Source organism: Mustela putorius, unplaced genomic scaffold (assembly GCF_011764305.1).
Source record: "Mustela putorius furo isolate JIRA1106 unplaced genomic scaffold, ASM1176430v1.1 tig00000179_pilon_pilon_pilon, whole genome shotgun sequence".
NCBI lineage: Eukaryota > Metazoa > Chordata > Mammalia > Carnivora > Mustelidae > Mustela > Mustela putorius.
Window position 1 is genome coordinate 1,153,791 of NW_025421305.1, and position 22,229 is coordinate 1,176,019.

General features: G+C 38.5%; 1 pseudogene; it reads left to right on the forward strand.

The window, feature by feature from the left end:
* The first annotated feature begins 21,345 nt into the window (after nt 1–21,345).
* LOC123391134 lies at nt 21,346–21,462 on the forward strand (annotated as a pseudogene).
* Nucleotides 21,463–22,229: the final 767 nt, after the last annotated feature.

Below are 22,229 nucleotides of genomic sequence, written 5' to 3' on the forward strand. Positions count from 1 at the left end.
CATCTCCTCCTTGGAGTACAGCACTCTAGGTAGAGCAGCTGTCATCTGCATAAAGATACTGACCTACCACGGAAGAAGTTCAGCCGGGCCCTTCAGCATTTTCCTTTTTTCTGCTTTAGTATTTGGGTGGTCCCTTTTTAGGTTGGTTAAAGTGTTTGATGAACCTGTATTTTTTATGTGTATTGTCTTCTCCTTCAGAGTTAGTATGATCCTTAAAGGCAGAGAACATTTTCTACTTTGCTTTACTAATCCTTTCGCATCTAATAATAATCTGCACACTGGAGTTGACACTATCAATCCAGCTTTGGGTACAAACTAATCTTAGGAAACAGATATAAATCCAATTTTTCTGTAGGAAACAGATATAAATCCAATTCTTCTTCTGTTAGAGAGAGATAATACTACCTGTTTTTTTACCTGTTATATAGAGATGTGTGGTCATGTAATTTTGTAAGTTAGAAAAACATACTATGATGTGTGTATAAGTGCTTGAAACCTTTGGCATAAAGACAGATAATTCACTGAATGTACTACTACTTCATTTATTCAACAAATTTTTACCAAGCATTCATGACAGCCCTGGCACTGTGTTACATAGGAGAAGAATAAGTCTCAGAGGCAAATAAATGATAGTATCTGACCTCACTGGGTTTGGAGTCAAATAGAGCAGGACACATGTATGAATGTTTGCAGTGAAGTGTCACACTGTATGTACTATGATAACCATCTGTACAAGATACACTAAAGCACAAGGAAGGTCCAGTAATTCCACCAAAATTATTGAGAAGAGCTTCACCAAGAACCTATCAACTTGAGCCAAGTTGGAAAGATCATTCAGCTGCGGCAGGAAGAACAAATAGAGACCTGACTGCAAGCAGGGAAACCGGTTAAAGGACCATTGCAAGAGCCCAGGCTGGAGACCATGACACCTGGAAAGCAAGAGATTGGGGAGCAGCCAGCACTATGCAGGGCTTACAGGAGGGGCTGAGTACATATTTATTGAATATGCATAAGAGAGAACTAAGAAAGACAATAAATGTTCAAGTAGATGTGACAGGAATCCATCATTCATTCACCTAACAAGTATTTATTGTGCATCTAAATGCCAAATACTGTTCTAGGTGGTGAAGACATAGAGTTAATACAACAGACTCTACCATCAAGAAATTTATATTCTAACAGGGAAGGGAGAAGAAACAGATAAATATGGATAAGTCAGGCGTGGGTAAGTGCGGTGAAGAGAAAGGGAGCAGCAGCACCGGAGCACTGCAGGATAGGAGGGCAGTGGTTGCTGTTCTCATGTGAGGTGGTCGGGGAGGGCCTCTCTAGTAGAGTTTTCTATCAGCAGACAGCCGAATGAGGGAAGGTGGGGAGGCATGTGAGTATATGAGAGAAGAAAGGTCCAGTGAGAAACAGGAAGGCTAGGATTTGTGGCACAGAGAGAGTACAGGGGAGAGGGGCAGCAGAGGAAGACAGAGAGGAATATTATGATGGGAGGATCTTGGGCAGAAAGCATCGGGGGAGGTCTTTTCAAGAGAGCAGGTGTCCTAAAGGTTCTGTGAGCAGATATTGAAAGGAGTTCTGGGGCCTCCACTGACAGCTCCATTTTATGGCGGAGGCATCCCTGGGAACATATAGGACTGAAGAGCCCCAGACCACTGAGGAGAGGGAAAACCGATAAGTGTCCACTGATCAATAGATAAAACTATCACACACACACACACACACACACACACACACTCACACACTGGAATATGGAATAGCCATAGAAAAGGGAAAATCCTGCCATTTGCAACAACATGGATGGACCTTAGGGACATTATGCTAGGTAAAATAAGTCAGACAGAGAAAGACAAATACCTTATGATTTCACTTATATGTAGAATCAAAAAAAACTGAGATCATAGATACTGAGAATGGACTGGGGGTTGCTGGAAGTGGTGGTAAGTGAGGGTGAAATGGGTAAAGACGTTCAAATGTACAGACTTTGGGTTATAAAGAAGTTTTTGAATATAATATACAACATAGTGACTATAGTTAATCTTGTGTTGTATAGTTGAAAGTTACTAAGGGATTAGTTCTTAAAAGTTCTCATCGTGAGAAAACACAGATTTATAACCATGTATGGTGATGGATGTTTATTAAGCTTATTGTGGTGATCAATTTTAATACATATATCAAATCATTATGTTGCATACCTAAAAACTAATATAATAGGTCCATTATTTCTCAGATTTGTTTTTTTTAAAAAAATGACTCCAGGCTTCCTTATTTGATTCCCTGTGCCATCCAACCAAATATTTAATACAGGGAATACAAACTGGGGAGATGTCAAATTATTTCAAATTGGATATATTGAGTTTGAGGTGTCTAGGGGATGGCCAAGAGGAGATGTTTAGTGAACAGGTTATATAAGAAATTGTAGCTCAGAGATCTTTGGAGCTGGAAAAGAGAGTCGTGTACTTATTTATGACAAAAATATCATGGGGATGGATGTGGTCACCAGGAAGTTGGGGATGAGGGGAAGATGACTGAGGTCAGCACCTGAGGATTACCAACATTGGAAGAAAGGAAAGAAATAAATGAACCTGGGAACAAGACTGAGAAGGAATGCTGAGAAACAGGAGAAATGATTTAAGTGTGGTATCAAAGAAGTCAAAGAAGAAGAGATTCCTCAAGAAGACAGGAATAGTCAGCATTGTTTCCTGAAGAAATGCCACAAGGGAAGGGAGAACATAATGACATTGAACATGAGTTATTTTTTTCAAGAAGCTCTAGTGTAAGAGGAAAATGTGAGGGAGGTGTTAACTAGGAGGGAATCCAGGCAACTTGAGCTTCTTGGGAGAAGACTTCTTTCAGAGGAAGCTGAAAATCTAGGGGAGAGGAAATGGCTAAATGGAGCAAACTCTCACAGGAGCCAAGAGAGAATGAGAACAAGAGATTCCACTTGGAAGACTGGTTTACGAGTGAGAACATCCACCCTTTTTACGAAATTATGATCCTGTCATTATTTTAAAATTGAATATTCTAAAAATTGTGGGTTCTTTGCATGAATTTTGATTGTTTAAACATTAAAATTTTTAATTTAATTTAAAAATATTATTTATCTTGATTATAAAGGTTTTTGGTGTCCCTTAAACTTTGCACCAGAAGCAAGTGCCCCATTTGCTTCCTCCCAGTGCCCATTTCATACAGTCATATACCTTATCCACCAAGGAAAATGTTGTTAGGATTCATCCAGGGAAGAGGCTATGCTAGAACAAGCACTTGGGACTGGGCGTATAGGACGTAGGCAGGGATGGACACTGAGGCTTAGGGGTGTCAGGCCTGGAGTCCAAGAAGGGAGAAATGCTCAGTGACTTGTGGATGGACACTATGCAGCAAGACACCCACAAGCTCAAGAGACCCCCCCTCCCCTGACAAATTGGCCTGGCTTTGAATGTGAGTGTATATGAGAGTCATTAAGCATTCCCTCAGTCATTCTTCTGTGATCTGACTCCTATATCTTCAGTAAAGTCTTCTTTCTACCAGTAACAAACTGTTTACTGCCCAGCAAAAATATCAGACTCTAGATAATGAGCTTCATTATTACGCAATTATGAACCCATGCAGTACATTTCCTTATTTTGGTACATTTCTTTCCTTCCACATAGCACAGTTTATGCCCTTCCTCTTGTGATGGCTTTTTCTCCATCTCTGTCTCATATATTCATGCAATAGATTTATGAGTTTCATATCTTTACTCCTTTTCTAACAGTATAAAGTGCTACCCACACAGTTGATTGGCATAGTTTTTATTTCTTGTTTAAACCTAACCTAATTCTTTATTGCTACTGACTTACAATTTTCACTGGTGGTAAAGAGAGAATGAGGGAATCCACTTGTGTGTATCAGAGTTCACAGCATTATAAAAATAGCTAGTTGACGGCAAAATGTCCCACTAGCCAGTCATGTAAACGGAAGTAATTGTTTTGTCAGGTATCGGCAAAGGAGTAGGTATCTATTCATATGTTCCTTGCCAGTGGTGTGATCGTAAACATTTAAAAACCAGCTCTCCAGAAAATAAAGCCCCAATTTTTTTGTGTTTTCCAAGTTCAATGTTATAAATCTATGACTAGTTTCAAGCTGCCAACCTGACATGGCAGGATATGAAATATCCTTGCACACTATTGTATGATATTTCCACCATACAGATACAAGGGATGTATCACGGTAGAAGTATTTGTAAAATAACGAGGAAGGGGTGAGTTTTGAACATCTGCTACTCTTTTCTGCAACCAATTTTACGTAGTTCTAAGTTTACACAATTTAATTTTTAACAGTAGCTTGCACAATTCCTGAAAACTTAACGATCAGCTTTAAAGAGCCTGTGATTTCCAGCCCTGGGACATCACTGCCCTTTCCTGACTTGAGTGAAAAGGAATGGGTTATGAGGAGACAGACCCGAAGCGTAAAATTCCTCATGCAAAGGACTAGCAGCAGTTTGAGGGATGGTGACTGCCTGTGTTGGAGAAACTGGAAGACTCAGGAAAAGAAACTTTCAATGCAAGAGTAAAATATATCATGTGACTGTCTTGTCCTCTGAGAAACTCACGATGCTTGGACACATCTAGTTTTGTGCTATACCAGCAGGGCCATGCTCCTGGATCTGCCTCATTCCACTTCTCTTCTGGGTAGTTTTCTTTAGGAACTAGAAGGTTTTTCTTCTCTTAGTTTATAAAAACCAAAGATCTCATTCTGGAGTTGGAAAGTGAAGGCTTATCGTAAAGATGGCGAGTCTTCTTAAGATAATACAGGGGGTTAATATTTGTAGAGCAATGTTTCTAGGATCAAGCCTCTTCTCTTTTCTTTTTCCTTTCCTTTCCTTTTCTTCTCCTTCCTCCTTCCCCCCTTCCCCCCTTCCCTCCCTCCCTCTCTTTCTTTCTCTTTCTTTCTTTCTTTCTTTCTTTCTTTCACAAAATAAGACTGGGCACTTGGATAGGAAGAAAAGTTCCATCTTCCCCTGTCTTATGTCCAAGTCAGAGCAACTCAGGAGATGGTCTTTGTACTACTTATGCTATAGGCACTTCTGAATGGGCCATATTCCAAACATGGGCTGTGCAAATTCTATTTATTAGGAGGAGAGTCATTTGGGAGAGACGCCAACTGATCCTGTGTTGCTCCAGAGCTCTAGCTCATTACACCTGGAGGAAAGTAGGAAATGCAGACTTGAAAATACAGTCCTAAAACCATCCCCTCTTCTATTTCTAGTGAAGCATAGTGAGGCATAATATTGTAATGCAACGTTTTCATAAATGTAGTTACTACACATTATTAGGTTCTATTTATGTGCTATAGGTTCTATATATGTGCTACTTAATGAATTCCCATTCTCTGAGCAAGTCACATTTTGATGGCTTCTCTGTTCTGGCTGTGAACTCTGCCCATCAAACAAGGCACTTTTGCTATAGGGCAGTGGTTTTCCAAAGATCTTCCTGATAGGAGATCCTTGCTGAGCAGTTCCACTCTGCTGTTGAGTTCTGAGTAAGAGTCTATTTGATAAAAGAGTTTTCAATACTCAGAAGTCAAGTCTGAAAACCACCAGTAAGAGAGCAAAGAGGCTCTACCTGTGCTGCATGACAAAAGTGAGAAAGAATTAATCCAGAAGCATTGGAAAATCACTGTTGGAATTGAGACTATGATACAGGCCAGTTGGTTTAAAGCTAAGAGAGATGTGAATAAAGCCCTTAATATTAAATTGAAGATTGTTGTCCTGATACCATTCGTACTCAAGGACTATTGATTTTTTTTTTTTTTTTGAATCAAGCTGTTTAAAAATGTTGTGCTGAGGATGAAACCATATTCAATGACAAATGGACTGCATGAACTGTCTACACGGGGGCCTTATCAAAGCTTTTCACATGGTGCTTGGACGGTTTGTTTTGATGGGCAGAATCTGAGTCAGGCACCCTTATCTGTCTTCATTATTATGGATATGAACATGGTTCCCAAGACTCTTACTAGTTCCACAAAAGGAGATTTTTTTTAAATGCAGCCTGATAAGTTCTCCATTCAACGAGAGCTGGAGAATGTTTTCTTCCACTGCACCGTAGCTTAAAGACATCTGACCTGAGTTTCTGCAAAAGTTTCTTTTTATAGGGAGAATATTGAGGTTACAGTGTTTGAATATTTCTCTCCTCTCTTCTCTTTCTTCAAATGGGCTTGAAGAGTTCCCCCACCTTCCACATTTAGTAATCTAGGAGAACCTACACATGAAAGACAGCCATCAGGAAAGACGAGAGTGCTGCCAAACATCTGGAAAAACATCTGGAACATCAAGCTCACTTCATCACTGTATTAACTCAGATCAGTCCAATTCACTCACAAAAAAAAAAAAAAAAAAAAAAAAAACCAGAAAAGAGTCGCTTAGATCTGAAGCCCTACAGCACCACATTTTCTGCTGCTGATGTTTCCGGTTTGTAGGGTTGTTCTCTCTGTTCTTTCATAACTTGAAAGCTGAAAAGTGTAAGGGCCTATTTAGCCAGAGCGGCCCCACCTGGGTTGAACAGCCATTTTGTTGTTTATGCAGTAAAACTTAAACTGACCCTCCCCCCCCCCCCCCCCCCCCCCGCCCAAGGGGAACTTATTTAAAAGCAAGTCCAGGAAATCAGTCCCAGGTAACAAAACCCAAATACAAGGGTCAGGTGGAGATATCCAATCAGTGGGGGTGCATACTGTCTCCTAGCTACCAAGGAGTGTGGGCCCCGCCCTTGGGGTGCCTTTTGGGCACCCATTCTAAGGTGATAGGCTAGTTCAAATAGCTTCTATGGGGTGAATTGTAGTTCAATTGGCCACCTATGTGTGACCTAGCACAACTGTGTAGCTTTCTCTGTGTATTGCAATCTCATTGGCCACCTGTGTGTGGCCAGGCTCAACCACATGGCCTTTGCTCTATAACAGTTAGTCTGTGAGGCAGGGAGGGGTGGCCCTCTCTGTAAGGGGTGGCCTGACCAGTCTGTTTGACGGTCAATTTGATTCTTGATGCTTGGTGAGAATTAAAGCTTTGCTTGACCTTCGCTTTGTATCATCTCGCTCCTTTGACCATGGACCCAACATTGGGGACCCAACAGAAAGCACTAGCATGGAGGCCAGGAGAACAGGAAGCCTGTCCTTGATATGAGCAACATCAGGTTTTCCTTTTACTGGCAGATATATTCACTCCAGGTGGGAGCTGTGCGGAGATAATCTGATTTCTTTTGGTTAACAACACCTTATTATTCCTACTTTGTAGACTGTGAAGTCAAGACTTACCCAAAGTCACTTAGCTGGTAAATGGTGGGAAAAGGCTGCAAATCCAGGCTGTGGGACCCCAGGCTCTGAGCACTGAACTGCATACAGGAGTAGAGTCAAAGAAAGTGATAGGCAAGTATCCCAGCCCCAGAGACCCATGCAGGGATGGAGAGACCTTGGAAAATGGAGAATAATTGTTCTCCTTCCAGTAGATCCTATTTTGAGCCTTGCTTCTGAGCATTCATTTATGCACTAGACTTCTTTTTGTTTCCCTACACAATGTGAAATTTTCTACATTTCTAAAACTGCATTAAGTGCCTCAGGTAATCGTTTATTTGTATGAGGTCAAGTTCGCGTAAGTCAAGTGCTGAGTCATCCAGTGAGCATCTGTACATCACTATGGTTTAACTATGTTTAAAGGGAAAGGAGAAAGATGGGGAGGATAGGATTTTTTTTAATTTGGAGACTCACAGGGAAAGTACTGTATGGCATAAAGAAGTGGGAATGGGAAGGAAAACAGAAATGATGCAAGGAACAGTGACTAGAGAGAGCAAGTTAACTCCTACATGTACTAATGCTTCAAAAGCCTCCTGATTTTGGCTTCTTTCTGTGTAAATCACAGCTCATGCTAAAAGGAAGTCTCATTTATTCATTCTTTCATTCAAAAAATATTCGGCATGAATTAGTCATTGCCCTTATACATTCCCTTAATTCTCATTTCTTCCCTGTGTTGAATACTTTCTAGAACATTTGACCAGTTCACAAGAGTCCCCTTAATAGCCCCTGTAAGTGTAGACTCAACAGTCATTTTGTACAACCTGAACCCCCCAAGGACAGCCAAGCCCTTGTTCCCGGCCTCGTCATAGTCTGTTGTGTTTTGCTCCAACACAGACAGAATTCAGCTCTTTCACTAGTTTCCATGACAATTTCTGGTCATCGGGATTATCTTATAATTTTTGTAGTTTATACAGTAAGTTTGGTGAAAGGGAGATGGGTCATTCAGACTCATCCCTCCCTCTCCTTCTTAACTTTCTTTCCTGAGTCACACTTTTCTTCTCCTTGAGCCTACACAGTAGTTTAGAGTAATCATCTTTTGCAATTTGAGCGTGCCCTGAGGGCTGACCCCCTAAGCCAATCAACTTATCAAAGTATTACTTCCAAGCTAGATATTCTCCCTCAGGGGAACTCTGGTCAATGTAATGATCTTCTTCAGATAGGTTTGTCCTTGGAAGTTGTGACCACTTTTATAATAGCACTGATTGGTGAACAAAAAAAAAAAAAAAAAAAATCAATCTTTAGGAAAAAACCAAGAGAAGTAGACAGCAGAGTGAGAAAGAGAACACTTCTTGGGGAGGCATTGGCCCTCCAGCTCCTTGATTCTGTTCTCCCTAAGGTGGGGGCTGCATTCCACCCTTTGTGTTCTGTGAAATAGTCCATTACCTAGTAATTCCCTTTTTAACTTAGATTAGCTAGGCTATTTACTTGTCATCCAATAACCTTAATTAAAGTCCTTCCCTATGAAAAAGCATCACTTTTTTTTTTTTCATCACCAGTTATTTTGTGTGTACTTCCCACTTCACCGAAAGCTTCTTATGGGCAAGGACAGCATTTGTATTACTCACTATTTTATTCTCAGCACCTAGCATATTTCCTGGAAACTGAGTAAAATTACTTGATTGACTGCCAACCAGGTACCAAGCACTACTTTGGGTACTTCGATTATCAAGATGAAAGACATGATCCTAGACCCTCCATGGTTTAGAGTCTAAATTATTCCGAAATCAGCCCAGTTCTACTGCTATTCTAGTTATTCCTTGTACTAGTCTGGAATCTTTGAGCTTAGGTCAAGGGGCAGTGTTGGCTCAAGTGATCAAATCTCACAAAGGAGAGGGAAAAAACTGGGACCTTGGGGATAGCTGGAATCAGAGACAAATGTGGTCAGAACTCTTCTCCCTTTCTTGTCTTTATCTATGGATTGCCATATCAGACTTCTTCCTCCTGGGTATGTCCTGGGTAACCACTAGCAGCTTTCATGCTTCTGTTATTCCAGCTTCATCATGATTTTCCATGGTTCTACTTTGGGGAAAAATCCTAGTGGAGGTCCCCACCACCACGCCCAGTTGGTTCCGCTGGCTGGTGTTAAATGTGCTTTTCTGGACCAATAACAATTGAGGGAAGGCACTGGGATTATTTCAGATTGGATCATGACCAGTAGAATCTGTAGGGCAGTGGGAGCTTCCAGTCTCAGGCCCATAGATGGGCCATGGCCAGAAAGGGGGTGGGTGATCTTCTGGGTAGACAAAATAGTAGATGTTTGCTCACTCTATCCCCTCATCCTCACATCCACCAACTTCTTTCCTTGACTTTATTTAACAGGTATCTATTAAATGGTCATTTAGTGCAAAGTATTGTGTTAAGCTCTTTGACTAAGCACTTACATTTTCATTCTCAAAATTGATGTTTTCAAGGAAAACAAACATCTTTTCTCAGTCCTTATGATCATAACCTAGTTTTTCCTGCATTTATTTTTCGGAGTCAAAGCATAGCAAAACCTTCAAGCACTGGCTTATTTGGGCCATCCCAGTGCACATGAATCAGATGATTTTATCTTTTGTTCCTATCCTTGCCATCCCTAATCTGTCAGGCAGTCCTGAATCTATACCATCAGACTTGTTTGTTCTACTTTTCTATCCTTTTATCATGGTTCCATTAACTCACATCCAAGGATGTCAAGAGAATAAATAGCCCAATAAAACAAAAGAATATACTTCCAGATTTAAAAGGAAAGAAACATATAAGAAATACATAAATCATGCTGTATGACAATAGCCTGGAAGAATGCATGGGAGGATCTTTGTGTTTTCTGTAAAAGAAAAGAAAAATGGAATTTCCATGCCTTGCATCAGCACTTGACAGTGGGAGTGGTAGCATATTGGGCACCAAAAAGGAGGGATGGTCTTCAGGAATAATTTGCCTGAGTAAGCATAATGGAGGATAACCACACATTTCCTCTGGTGATCATCTTATGATCGGGGATAATTGAAGCACAAATCTAACCTATGAGTTGTCTAAGAAATTACTAATCATGAACATTTCTTCCTCATAAAGCGTGGTTCCTTACAACATGGCTTTGGCATGCCAACGTCCTAACACTTAATGTCACACCTATGTAATGGAGACTCATGTCTCAATGTCCTCTTTCCAGATAAACAGAAGGTGCTTGTCCAAGAGTAATAAACACCTGGCACACAGGTTGCTAAGAGCTCAAATAAAGATAAATTTGTTAGCCTGACCTAAATGTTCTCAGGATCTCAAATTAATCTAATGTTATCTGACATTTGGTACTTTCTCTATCTAAACCAAAAAGACCACTCTTTGATCAAGGTTTCATCCCTGTTTTTCAAGAAGCAATTGTAACTTTCCCTCCTGGTGCTCACCTGCAACTCCGATCTGATGCATTGTGATCTCCAGCTGTAGCACCCAAACTTAAGCAGAATATAATTCTAAGGCATTCTGAATCAAATGTTTGGTTCTTGGGGTCAATACTAATGTCAGGCTAAGCCTAACATCAAAGGGAAATTTTTTTTTTTTTTAAGATTCTCTCATGACTTGAATTCGAAATATATTATATTAGCATTTAAAAATGCACTTTAAAGATCGCTTAATTTAAGCTCATAGTTTTACAGTTGAGGAAACTCAGATTCCAAGAAGTAATTTCCCCAAGGTCATACAGATCTTCGTAACAGCGCAAACTTATGCTAGAACATAATTTTGTTTTACCTTCATTATGGAGAAAGTGAAACTATTTAACTGTTTAAAATATGTCCTATACATTTTAATATGTTTAGTTATGAAAAACAGAATTTTTTCCCCTGTCAATAGAAAGCTGGATTGGCACGCAGCCAGCCAGCTTACCTGCCACTTTCTATAGATTCACAAGTTAGTAATTACCTTACCTTTCTAGGAAACAGGATTCAATACACCTCTGAGAAGGAAAGGCAGTGCCAAGGGGGAGAGAAACTACTGAGAAGGTCACCAGCTGTGCACATAGTAAACACCTGCCCCAATGTCCTCATTCAATAAGAACAGACTTATAGTACTAAAATTATTACTACCATGACCATTATTATTTAACATAATCTAACTTTGGGTGTCGTCCTAGAACAAGCTGTGAACGCTCTCAATGTTTGCAATTCAGGAATTTCTTCTCCTTTCCTGACCAAAGCCTGTCTGCTATTGTCTAGAAGCCCAAGGTTTATAAGCCTGAGGTCACTCCCACAAAACCTAATCTGATCTTATGCCTGAAACAAGAAGATGGCTTTATGATAGGGCAGAACAAGACTGCTGGAATCAGGCTGCATGGGCCTCATACCCAAAGGCATGTGTGATCACCCTGTGTTTCCTGCAAACACTTCCGGACTTACAAATTTCCCTTGTGTACCATTTTGGCGGGCTCCGCCTACTCTCTGCACAGGATCACCACACACAGCTACAGATTTCCCAAAATATCTGGCCATTTTATTTATTCAGAAGTACCAGGTCTCCAGCTGACTGATCTGACCCCCTATCGGGACGAACTGCATTTAAGGGAATTTTTAAATTATTATTATTTCAACTTTCTCCTCTTTTTTTTTTTTTTTTTAAAGATTTTTATTTATTTGACAGAAAGAGAGAGATCACAAGTAGGCAGAGAGGCTGGCAGAGAGAGAGGGAAGCAGGCTCCCCGCTGAGCAGAGAGAACCCAATGCAGGGCTTGATCTCAGGATCCTGAGATCACGACCTGAGCCGAAGGCAGAGGCTTAACCCACTGAGCCACCCAGGCGCCCCTCAACTTTCTCCTCTTAAGATAGTTTCTTTAATCATGCATTTGTTTAACATCAGAGGAAAATATAAATAAAAGGAAATTCTCTAGCCTTTCCATGTTCTGCAGGAGGCAGATTACAGAAATTTTAAGTCCAGTGACAATTCTACAAAGCAATGAAAAAGACAGGATCCTTGTTACATGCACATCATGGATGAATCTCCCAGATATAATGGTGAGCAAGAGAGGGGACATGAAAGAATACATGTTGAATAATTCCATGCTTATCAAGTATGAATAACAAACCTAATCTATGGTGATACAGGTCAGATAGTGGTGGCTGTGGACAGGGCTCTCAGGAGAGCTGTCTTGATCTGGGTGGTGACAAAAGTAATGTATACTTATAGAAATACTCACCCACTTACAGACTTAGGATTTGTGTACTTCACTATATATGAAGTATAGATTGATGTATGAACACACACTTAAAATATTTATATATAATGTATACTACACTCATTTGTATATACAAGTATACATTTACTATGTATAAATGTATACATAGCATGCTTTAATTTTTTTAATTATAAAAGTATACCTCTATTTTTTAGAAAAGTTTTTTAAAGAACTAGTGACATGCTTCAGTCTCCAATACATATAAAGTGCGCTCTTGAGCTCATCATTCCTGTAATTACAAATTTCCTTTTCAGGTTGCATAGTCTATAGTCCCAACCTCTGTTCCTGGCTCACTCCCAGCGTGACTGCTCCTTCAGGGAGACCCCAGCCAGGCTGCTATGCAGAGAAGGTGGGTTCCCCATCTTCCTTGCGGCCCTCGGTTTGGTTCTCCAGTGTCGCTATGATCACCTTGTGTTTTCTCACCTCGTGTTTTCTCCTGGTCAGAATCATCTAAACATCCGGATCACCCATACATCTTTCTGGATATGCAAGACATAGCCAAAGGAACAGTCAGAAATCCTCCTTCAGTCCTCCTTCAAATATTTAAAATGGATTTTACTTCATTTTATTTTATTTTTTTAAAAGATTTTATTTATTTATTTGTCAGAGAGAGAGAGAGAGAGAGAGCGCACAGGCAGACAGAATGGCAGGCAGAGGCAGAGGGAGAAGCAGGCTCCCTGCCGAGCAAGAAGCCCGATGTGGGACTTGATCCCAGGATGCTGGCTGGCATCATGACCTGAGCCGAAGGCAGCTCTTTAACCAACTGAGCCACCCAGGCGTCCCTATTTTATTTTCTTTTAGAGAGGGAGAGAGGGACGGAGAGAGGGACAGAGAGAGAGAGGAGAGAATCTTAAGCACGCTCCATGCCCAGTGCAGAGCCTTCTCTCACAACCCTGAGACCATGACCTGAGCCCAAATCAAGAGTCACTTAACCAACTGAGCCACCCAGGAGCCCCTAAAAATTGTTTTACATATAACAACAACATAGCATCAGAGAACATTGTGGTGGATTCATATTCCTCACAAAACTAATAGGAGAAACACAGGAATGGGATCCCAGTGATTACAGCATGCTAACAAAACACTTTTTTTTTTCCTGTGTCCCTTTTCTTCGTCCAGGTTTTCCTACATGTATAAATAATTTAAATGTCTAATCATTCATATCTATAACATTTTTCCTTAACAAGTCATCTTAGAATATTGGAAAAATATTTCATACTATTATTCAACTCCCTATTCTCATTTTGTAAAATGTTTGATGTGTTTTCACTTTTTTTGGAAAGAGGATCTTCAAGCATGCAACTTTTTTACTGTTTTGACACTGAGTATAGCCTAATTTTCTAGGTACAGGATTATTGTGGGAGAAGACTTATGCAGTTCTTGAAAATATAGACAAATTTGTTTTAGAAAAGGATTGTACTAATTCCTCCGGTGTTAGTAATGTATAATATTTTTATTATATATTGTTCATGTTGTATAATACCAGTTTCGTCAGTCTTGCCAACATTAAATCATTTCTTTTTTTTTTTAAATAACAGCTCTATGGAGATATTCATGTACAACCCGCACCTATTAGTAGTCACTCCCCATTTTTCCCTCCTCTCAGCCCTTGGCAACCACTGGTCTACTTTATGCTTTTATGGATTTGCCTATTCTGGACATTTCCTATAACCAAAACCCTACAGCATGTGATCTTTTGTGTCTGGTTTCTTTCACTGAACCTATTTTTTAGGTTCTTCCATGTTGTAGCATGAATCAGTATTTTGTTCCTCTTCATGGGTGCATAATATGCCATTGTATGTTATAATGCTCATTTTTATTAATTCATCAGTTGATGGACAACTGACTCGTTGTCACTCTGGGGCTATAATAAATATTGGTACTATGAGGACTTGTGTACAAATTTTTGTGTGACTATATCTCAAATTCTCTTGGATACATAACTAGGAGTATAATTGTTACATTGTGGTAATTCTATGTTTTACTTGATGAGGAACTGGTAAACTGTTTTGGAGAACATCTGTATTGTTTTTTATTCCCACAGGCAATGTCTCAGAATTCCAATTTCTCCACAACCTTGACTGATGCCCATTATTTTCCATCTTTTTTTATTGTAGACATCCTAGTGCATATGAAGTGGTAACTTATTGTGGTTTAATTTTAATTTGCTGAATGACTAAAGATATTGAGTATTTTTTTCATGTGTTTCTTAGCCACTTACCAATTTTCTGTGGAGAAACACCTATTCAAATCCTTGTCATTTTATGATTGGGTTATTTAGGTTTTTTTTGTTGTTGTTATGTTGTAAGAGTTCATATATGGTATGTAACTGGTTTTGTCCATTACTTGGGTTATTTTTCACTTTCTTAATAGTGTCCTTTGAAGCACACGTTTTTAATTTGGATGGAGACCAGTTTATTTATTTTATCTTTATGTCACTTTTGCTCTTGCTGTATTATCTAAGAAACCATTCCCTGATCCCAGGTCATAAAGATTTATGCCTATGTTTTCTTCTAAGAGTTTTATAGTCTTAGCTCTTATATTTAAATGTATGGACCATTTTGAGTTAATTTTTTTGGGGAGCAGTGTCCAACTTTATTCTTTTATGTGGATATTCAGTTGTTCTAGTATTCTTCTTGAAAATCAATTGGGCTTAAGTACAAGAGTTTATTTTTGGATTCTTAATTGAATTCTATTGATCTATATTTCTATCCTATGCCAGGTACACACTGTTTTGATTACTGAGTCTTTGTAATGAATTTTGAAATTGAGAAGAGTGTAACCTGTAACTTTATTCTTTACCAAGATTGTTTTGGCTATTCTAGAATTTCCTAGATTTCCATATGAATTTTATGATTATCAATATCTACCCCAAAAAGAGCAGCTGAGGTTTTGGTAGGTATTATGTTAAATCTACAGATTAATTTGGGATGTGTTGCCATGTTGACAACATTAAATCTTCCAGTACATGAACATGAAATATCTTTCCATTTTTTTCAACATTGTTTTCTGGGTTTCTGTGTATAAGTCTTAGACACATTATGTTAAATTTATTCCTAAGTACTTTATTCCTTTTGATGCTATCACAAATGTGATTGCTTTGCTAATTTCATTTAAAGATTGTTCATTGATAGTCTGTAGAAATTATAGAAATACAATTGATTTTTGGGTATTGACCTTATATCTTACAACCTTGCTAAACTTACATAAGTTTTGATTGTTTTTTTTGTGAATTCCTTTAGATTTCCTATATATAAGATGATGTCCTGTGCAATACATATAATTTTAATTCTTCCTTTCTACTTTTTTTTTCTTTTTCATTTCCTTGCTTTTTTCAAACCTCTAGTACAATATCAAATGGAGGTAGTGAGAGCAAACATTCTTGTCTTGTTCCTGATCTTAGGGGAATGCATCTAGTCTTTCACCATTGAGTATTATGTTACTGTAGGTTTTTATAGATGGTCTTTATCAAGTTGAGGGAGTTGCTTTCTATTTTTAGGTTATTGGCCATTTTTCTCATGAAAGCGTATTGGGTTTTGTCAAATGCTTTTTCTGTGTCTGTTGAGAATATTATGTGTGTTTTTCCCCCTTCATTCTATTAATGTAGTTTGTTACATAGATTGATTTTTATGTGTTGAAGACTCATCCATTCCTGGAATAAAACCTATTTGATCATGGCATATAATTTTTTTTACATGTTGCAGGATTTGGTTTGCTAGGATCTTGTTGAGGACTTTTGCATTTATATTCATAAGCGATGTTGGTCTGTAGTTTTATTGTGATGCTTTTATGTGGTTTTAGTATCAGGATAATGGAAGCACATAGAGGGAGTTAGGAAGCCTTCCTGCCTCTTCTATTTTCTAGAAGAGTTTATGAAAGATTGATGTTTATTCTTTTTAAACATTTGGTAGGATTCACCAGAATATAATTTCCTTTACACATCTAAATGATATGGTATTAACACAGTGTTATTTTAGCTTGTATTTTTTTTTTTGATAGCTAACAAGGCTAACCATTTTCCCATATGTGTGCTTGCTAATTATCTCTGTTGGCATGTATTGTTTGTTCATGTCCTTTGCTTATTTTCATATTGGGGTCTCAGTGTTTTTGTTGTCAACTTTAATGAGCTTTTTATAAAAGTGACTCTCCTACCATTATATTTTATTCTAGTAATTTTTCATTATCCAGAAATACTAATGTGTTTTAGTCATAAAGAGGATAAGTCAGATTTTTAAAACTTCTGTTTACAATAATTTTCTTACAGTTTATCCTATTGACATACAAAATTATTCCATATTTAACGGAGGAAACAGGAGGTCACAAATCTAATTGACATTTTTATATTCCTTGATGCCCAGACTAATTTTTTAAAATTTATTTTCTTGAATGTTTATTTGTTTTTACTACACCAAGCTAGGCATATATATCAGACATATCAGATCTATCAGATCTTCCTCTGAGTTCTTGCTGATAGTTCCATGTGTGGGTTTGACTCACTGAGTACATGCTTACACACTCAGTTCAACATCAGATTCAATGTCCTCTGACTTTTTTACCCCAGGAAGATGTCAAAATGAGAGATAAACAATTTAATCAATATGTACATTAAAAAATTAATTTTGTTTACCATGCTAATGAAGAGGACTTGATGGGTCCTCTAAGGTGTCTGTCAAACATTTGATTTATGAGACCAGTTGGCATAAAGTCTAATTAGGGGATTTTAAGCTATTATAGCATTCCCTGTAGGCCTATCACATGTGCCTAGGACACCTCCCACTGGAAATGTATTATCAATGATTAGATCTGGAAAAGTCTTATTACACATATACTTCATATGTAGGGTGTGTGTGTGTATGTGTGTGTGTGTATGTGTATGAGAGGGAATGTGGGTGTGTGAATTTAAATACAGAAAAAGTAAAACTCTCACAGGCAGAGGGTGCATTTTTGGTAGCACAGATTAGGAACCAAATCACTCTTAGAGTCTGCTTTAAGAAAGTAATTTAAACTAGCTAGTGTAGATGTTTTTTGATATTTTGCTTTTTATCTCTGCATTGTCACCAAAACAAATCACAAAGAGCAGCAATAGATTTTTTATAAAATGTTCTTCTCTAATATATTTGTTAATTTTTAAGAAGATTTTTAAAAATTTATTTATTTGAGAAAGAGAGAGAGCACACAAGTCAGGGGAGCAGCAGGCAGAGGGAGAGGGAGAAGCAAAAGCCTGATGGGGGCCTCAATCCCAGGACCTTGGGATCCTGACCTGAGCAGAAGGCAGACACTTAACCGACTGAGCCCCCAGGTACACTGTGTTAGGAAATTTTCATTTCTGACTCTCTTGTCACATTGTATAGGTATGTACACAGTTATATGTCATCATTCCACATCTACACAAAATAATGTTTGTGTTGACTATACAGAAGGTGGGGATAACATTTTGTTCTAATCATTCCCATGTTTTTCGTTACCTCTTTGGTCCATTTCTCCTGATCATAAATGTTACTATTCCTATAAATTTTATTCCTTTAAGAAGCATCTCCACAGAATACATCTCTATTTGTGCAATTTAATCAAGCGTGACTATGCTAGAAGCTTGCTAGACACTATATTTGACAAAATTCTTTTTTGTCTAAGTTTTTCTCATTCCATGTTTCAAACTAGACAAGGCTTCATGCTCTGTCATTTGATGTCTACATGATCCTTGTACAAGGTACCTAATCTCTCTGGGTCTCAGTTTCCTCTTTCTTTTTTTTTTTTTTTTTAAGATTTTATTTACTTATTTGACAGACAGAGACCACAAATAGGCAGAGAGGCAGAGAGAGAGGGGAAAGCAAGCTCCCTGCTGAGCAGAGAGCCTGATGTGGGGCTTGATTCCAGGACCCTGAGATCATGACCTGAGCCGAAGGCAGGGGCTTAACACACTGAGCCACCCAAGTACCCCTCAGTTTCCTCTTTCTTAAAGAGGATAATTCTTTCCTTTCAAGGTTGTTGAGAGAGTCCACTACACGTTTGCTCCAACCCTCTTGGCATATGGCAAGAATAGAGGCCATTGGCCAAAGGAGAGATAGAAAGCAGCATAGGACAGAAGGAGCATCATCAAAGACCCAACTCTGTCTTCTCTGCTGCCTAGATTATTTATAACCCTTGCCCATGAACTGAAAAATGACTCCAAGTGAAGGGAAGGAGTAAAGAGAGAGAAAACAAATCCTGAAATAATATGAGTATGTAAAACCATGAGTAAGACAAAGAAACACAAGAGTGCCTGAGTTCACCATGAACTGGCCAGATTGACTTTTCTTCATTAACGTGCGGTTGTAAGGCTCCTTCCATATAGTTTGGTAAGTGCCTCAATCCTCAATATTCTCTGCAATCATAATTCGATCTAGCTTGGGAGACTAGCTGAAAGATTTGGGGAGGAGGACTTTTAACCCCAATTTTATACCCTTTCTCCTTATTATATCCTTCATGGGTAGCCTATCCATTATTATATCCTTTGTGTTGACATCAGCACTCAGGCATCTGCTTCCTTTTGAAGGAGAAAAATCTGTGAGTCACTGCTTGGAAAGTTTTCTCCAATCTTAAGTCACTATTTATTTTGACCTATTACTAATGGAAATATCCTCCCAAAGTCCAGGGCAAATGTCCCCTTTACTCACCTTACTCCCATAATCATCAAATTATGGAAGTCTCTACAGTCTGACCAAGGGTATCAACACTACAAATAATTCCAACGAGGTCATCACAACTTCAAACAGTAATAAGCGGTACCATTAGCAAGAGTCCAGAGAGCAGAGGTCAGGAGTTAGGTTTTCATACAAACTAAAGGCTTCTGAAAGCTTTTACATAGGAAACTGTTTATCAACTCTTTACATCCAGTCACATGGATATGTTTTATTCATCTGGGGAAGTACATATCAGTGAGGCAAAAGAAAAACTTGCCTCGCTAAAGACAACTTTTTTATTGCCATTGGTAATGATACTTCCTGATAAGAGTCAACACTGCGCCTTCACATTATCTCTTTCTACAACTGTGAGAACCGTCCCGCCACATCAGCAAGAGCAGGAAAATGAAGAGCAAATGAAAACCTGAAAACAACTTGAAGAAAACGGAAGCACCTCCTGTCTCATTACAGAGTTTAATTGAACTGAAAAGTTCTCCCAAAGTTTGGTGCAAACTCATTTGGCAGCAAAACTCAAACTGATATAAGACTGTTTAAAGATTATTTATCCTACTTAGTATGAATATTCATTTCTTTATGAGCCTAAATAACAATGTGCTTGATTACAGGACACACATCATTGGGGACGTTCTATCTCCACACGTGACGTAAGGCATTTAATTACCTTCCTGAAACTCAAAAGCTTCTGAACCCTAAAACTCTTCTAGTCTCAAAGGTTTCAGATAAGGAAGTATGAATTAGTATTAATTTTTTCACTTAGGTTATGTAGAATTATCTAGACATTTTTTTCTTTATGTGGCATTGTACTTGGCCCATGTTCCTGATCCTCATTTCTTCATCTGTTCCCATAAATTATAACGTATCTGAATGAGAGTACTAGGTAATTAATGATAATTAAGCACTTAAAATGATACTATGTGTGCAAACATATATAGAAAACATATATATGTTCATGTGTATACAAATATACACCTTGAATTTAGCAAACACAAAGGTTATAACTGATACTTGGATTCAACCATCTGTTCTCAGAAGCAAAGCTTTAATCAAGAGGCCTGACAGTAGGTAGGAATGGATATGACTGAAATGTTTGGCTTTAGAGAGGCTATCTTCAGGCAGAGAACTCAAAAACTTCTCTTCAAATTACTAAATATCTTAGGGGAGCCTGATATTCATGGAATCTAATCTATCTATATATGGTTTAAAGAGCTTATATGTGGCATCTATGTCTATGCTGAGCACTGCAAGCATTTTTTCTTGATTATATTGCAGGAGCAGCTAAGGTTTACATTCATTTTGCATAATGGGGATAATAATAGCCACATCAAGAGTTGTTTTGCTGATTGGATAACACATTAAATGTCAAGCTCCTTGCCTGCCACAGGATACCACTGGGAGGTGATGCAGTGAGCATTATTATCCTCAGTTTACAGGTGAGGACCGGAAATTGTAGGTGGCTTGCCCCAGGTCACATGACTAGTAAACTGGAAAACTAACACTTAATCTCATTCTGCTGGTGGCAAATTCAGTGTTTTTTCCATACCTTCTCACTATCTAAAATAAATAACGATATCTTTTACCAGTTTTTGAAAATGGAAATGGCTTTATTGCTTTTGTTATTATTCAAATAATAGACACTCATTATATAAACAATTGCATGGTTCTAAAATTGGACAGATATAAAGAAAAGAGTACAATAAAATAACTCATTATTGAATCACCCAGAGAGAACCATGTCTAATTGGGAGTATAACCTTTAAGACCTATTTTTCATGCATAAACACATGTAAATGCAAATGTAACACTTAAAATAGGATAATATATATCATGTCTGTAGTGTGCTTTTTTCATATAAAATATGTTATAGACATGTTTCTAATAAATAAATGTTTTAGTTATGAACTTCGAAGTATTTACTAAAGATGTCCCAAACTGTACATTTTTAAACAAACAAAACAGAAACAGAATCATAAATACAGAGAACAAAGTGGTGTTGCCAAACTGGAGGGCTTCTTGGGGTGGATGACATAGGTGAAGGGAACTAAGAGGTAGAAGCCTCCAGTTATAAAATAAGTAAGTCACGGGAGTGAAAAATAAAGCATAGGGAATATAGTGAGTAATATTGTAATAGTATGGTGAAAAAGACCTGTATCTTTCTGAAACTCTACTTAATTTATTCTGAAGGTCTACAAGTCTCCTCTTTTGCAACCCAGAACTCATGGCTCAGTATGAGTTTTTATACAGATTAGAAAGAACAAGATCCGGGGCACCTGGATGGCTCTGTGGGTTAAGCCTCTGCCTTTGGCTCAGGTCATGATCTCAGGGTCCTGGGATCGAGCACTGCAGAGGGTTCTCTGCTCACCAGGGAGCCTGCTTTCCCCTCTCTCTCTCTGCCTGCCTCTCTGCCTATTTGTAATCCCTCTGTCAAATAAATAAATTTAATTTTTAAAAAAGGGGGGGGGTCTACAAGTCAACTTGTTCAATTCCATGGCAGAATCAGTCACTCCTGTGTTTTCTTGGTTTTACACAGTTACATCACTTTAGGACTTTTGTTCTCTCTCTCTTTTCCTTCTCTTCACTTGGGGCAATGTTTCACATCATGGGCAAGAGCTATGAATCACTGAAGGCAGCAAAGACAAGGTTGGACCCTTATGATGCTCTTTTCTTCTTCGTTGCCTTTTACCTGCCTTTTGGCTGACAGTTCTAATCTTGCCACACCTGCTAAGAAGGTTGCAATCACTTTTTGACAACTGGCTGTCAGATGGTACAGTCTACATCCACCTTGTTCCAAACACAAGGTCTCTTCAAGTTTTCTCACCATTCCATCTGTCTTAGTTCAGTCTGCTATAACTAAAATGACATATACTGGGTAGCTGAAAAAATAGATGTGTATATCTCATAATTCTAGAGGCTGGGACGTCTAAGGTCAGGCACTAGCAGATGCATCAGTGCCTGAGGAGATCCCATTTCCCAGTTCATAAACAACCATCTTCTCACTTTGTCCTCACACAGTGAAAGTGGCAGGA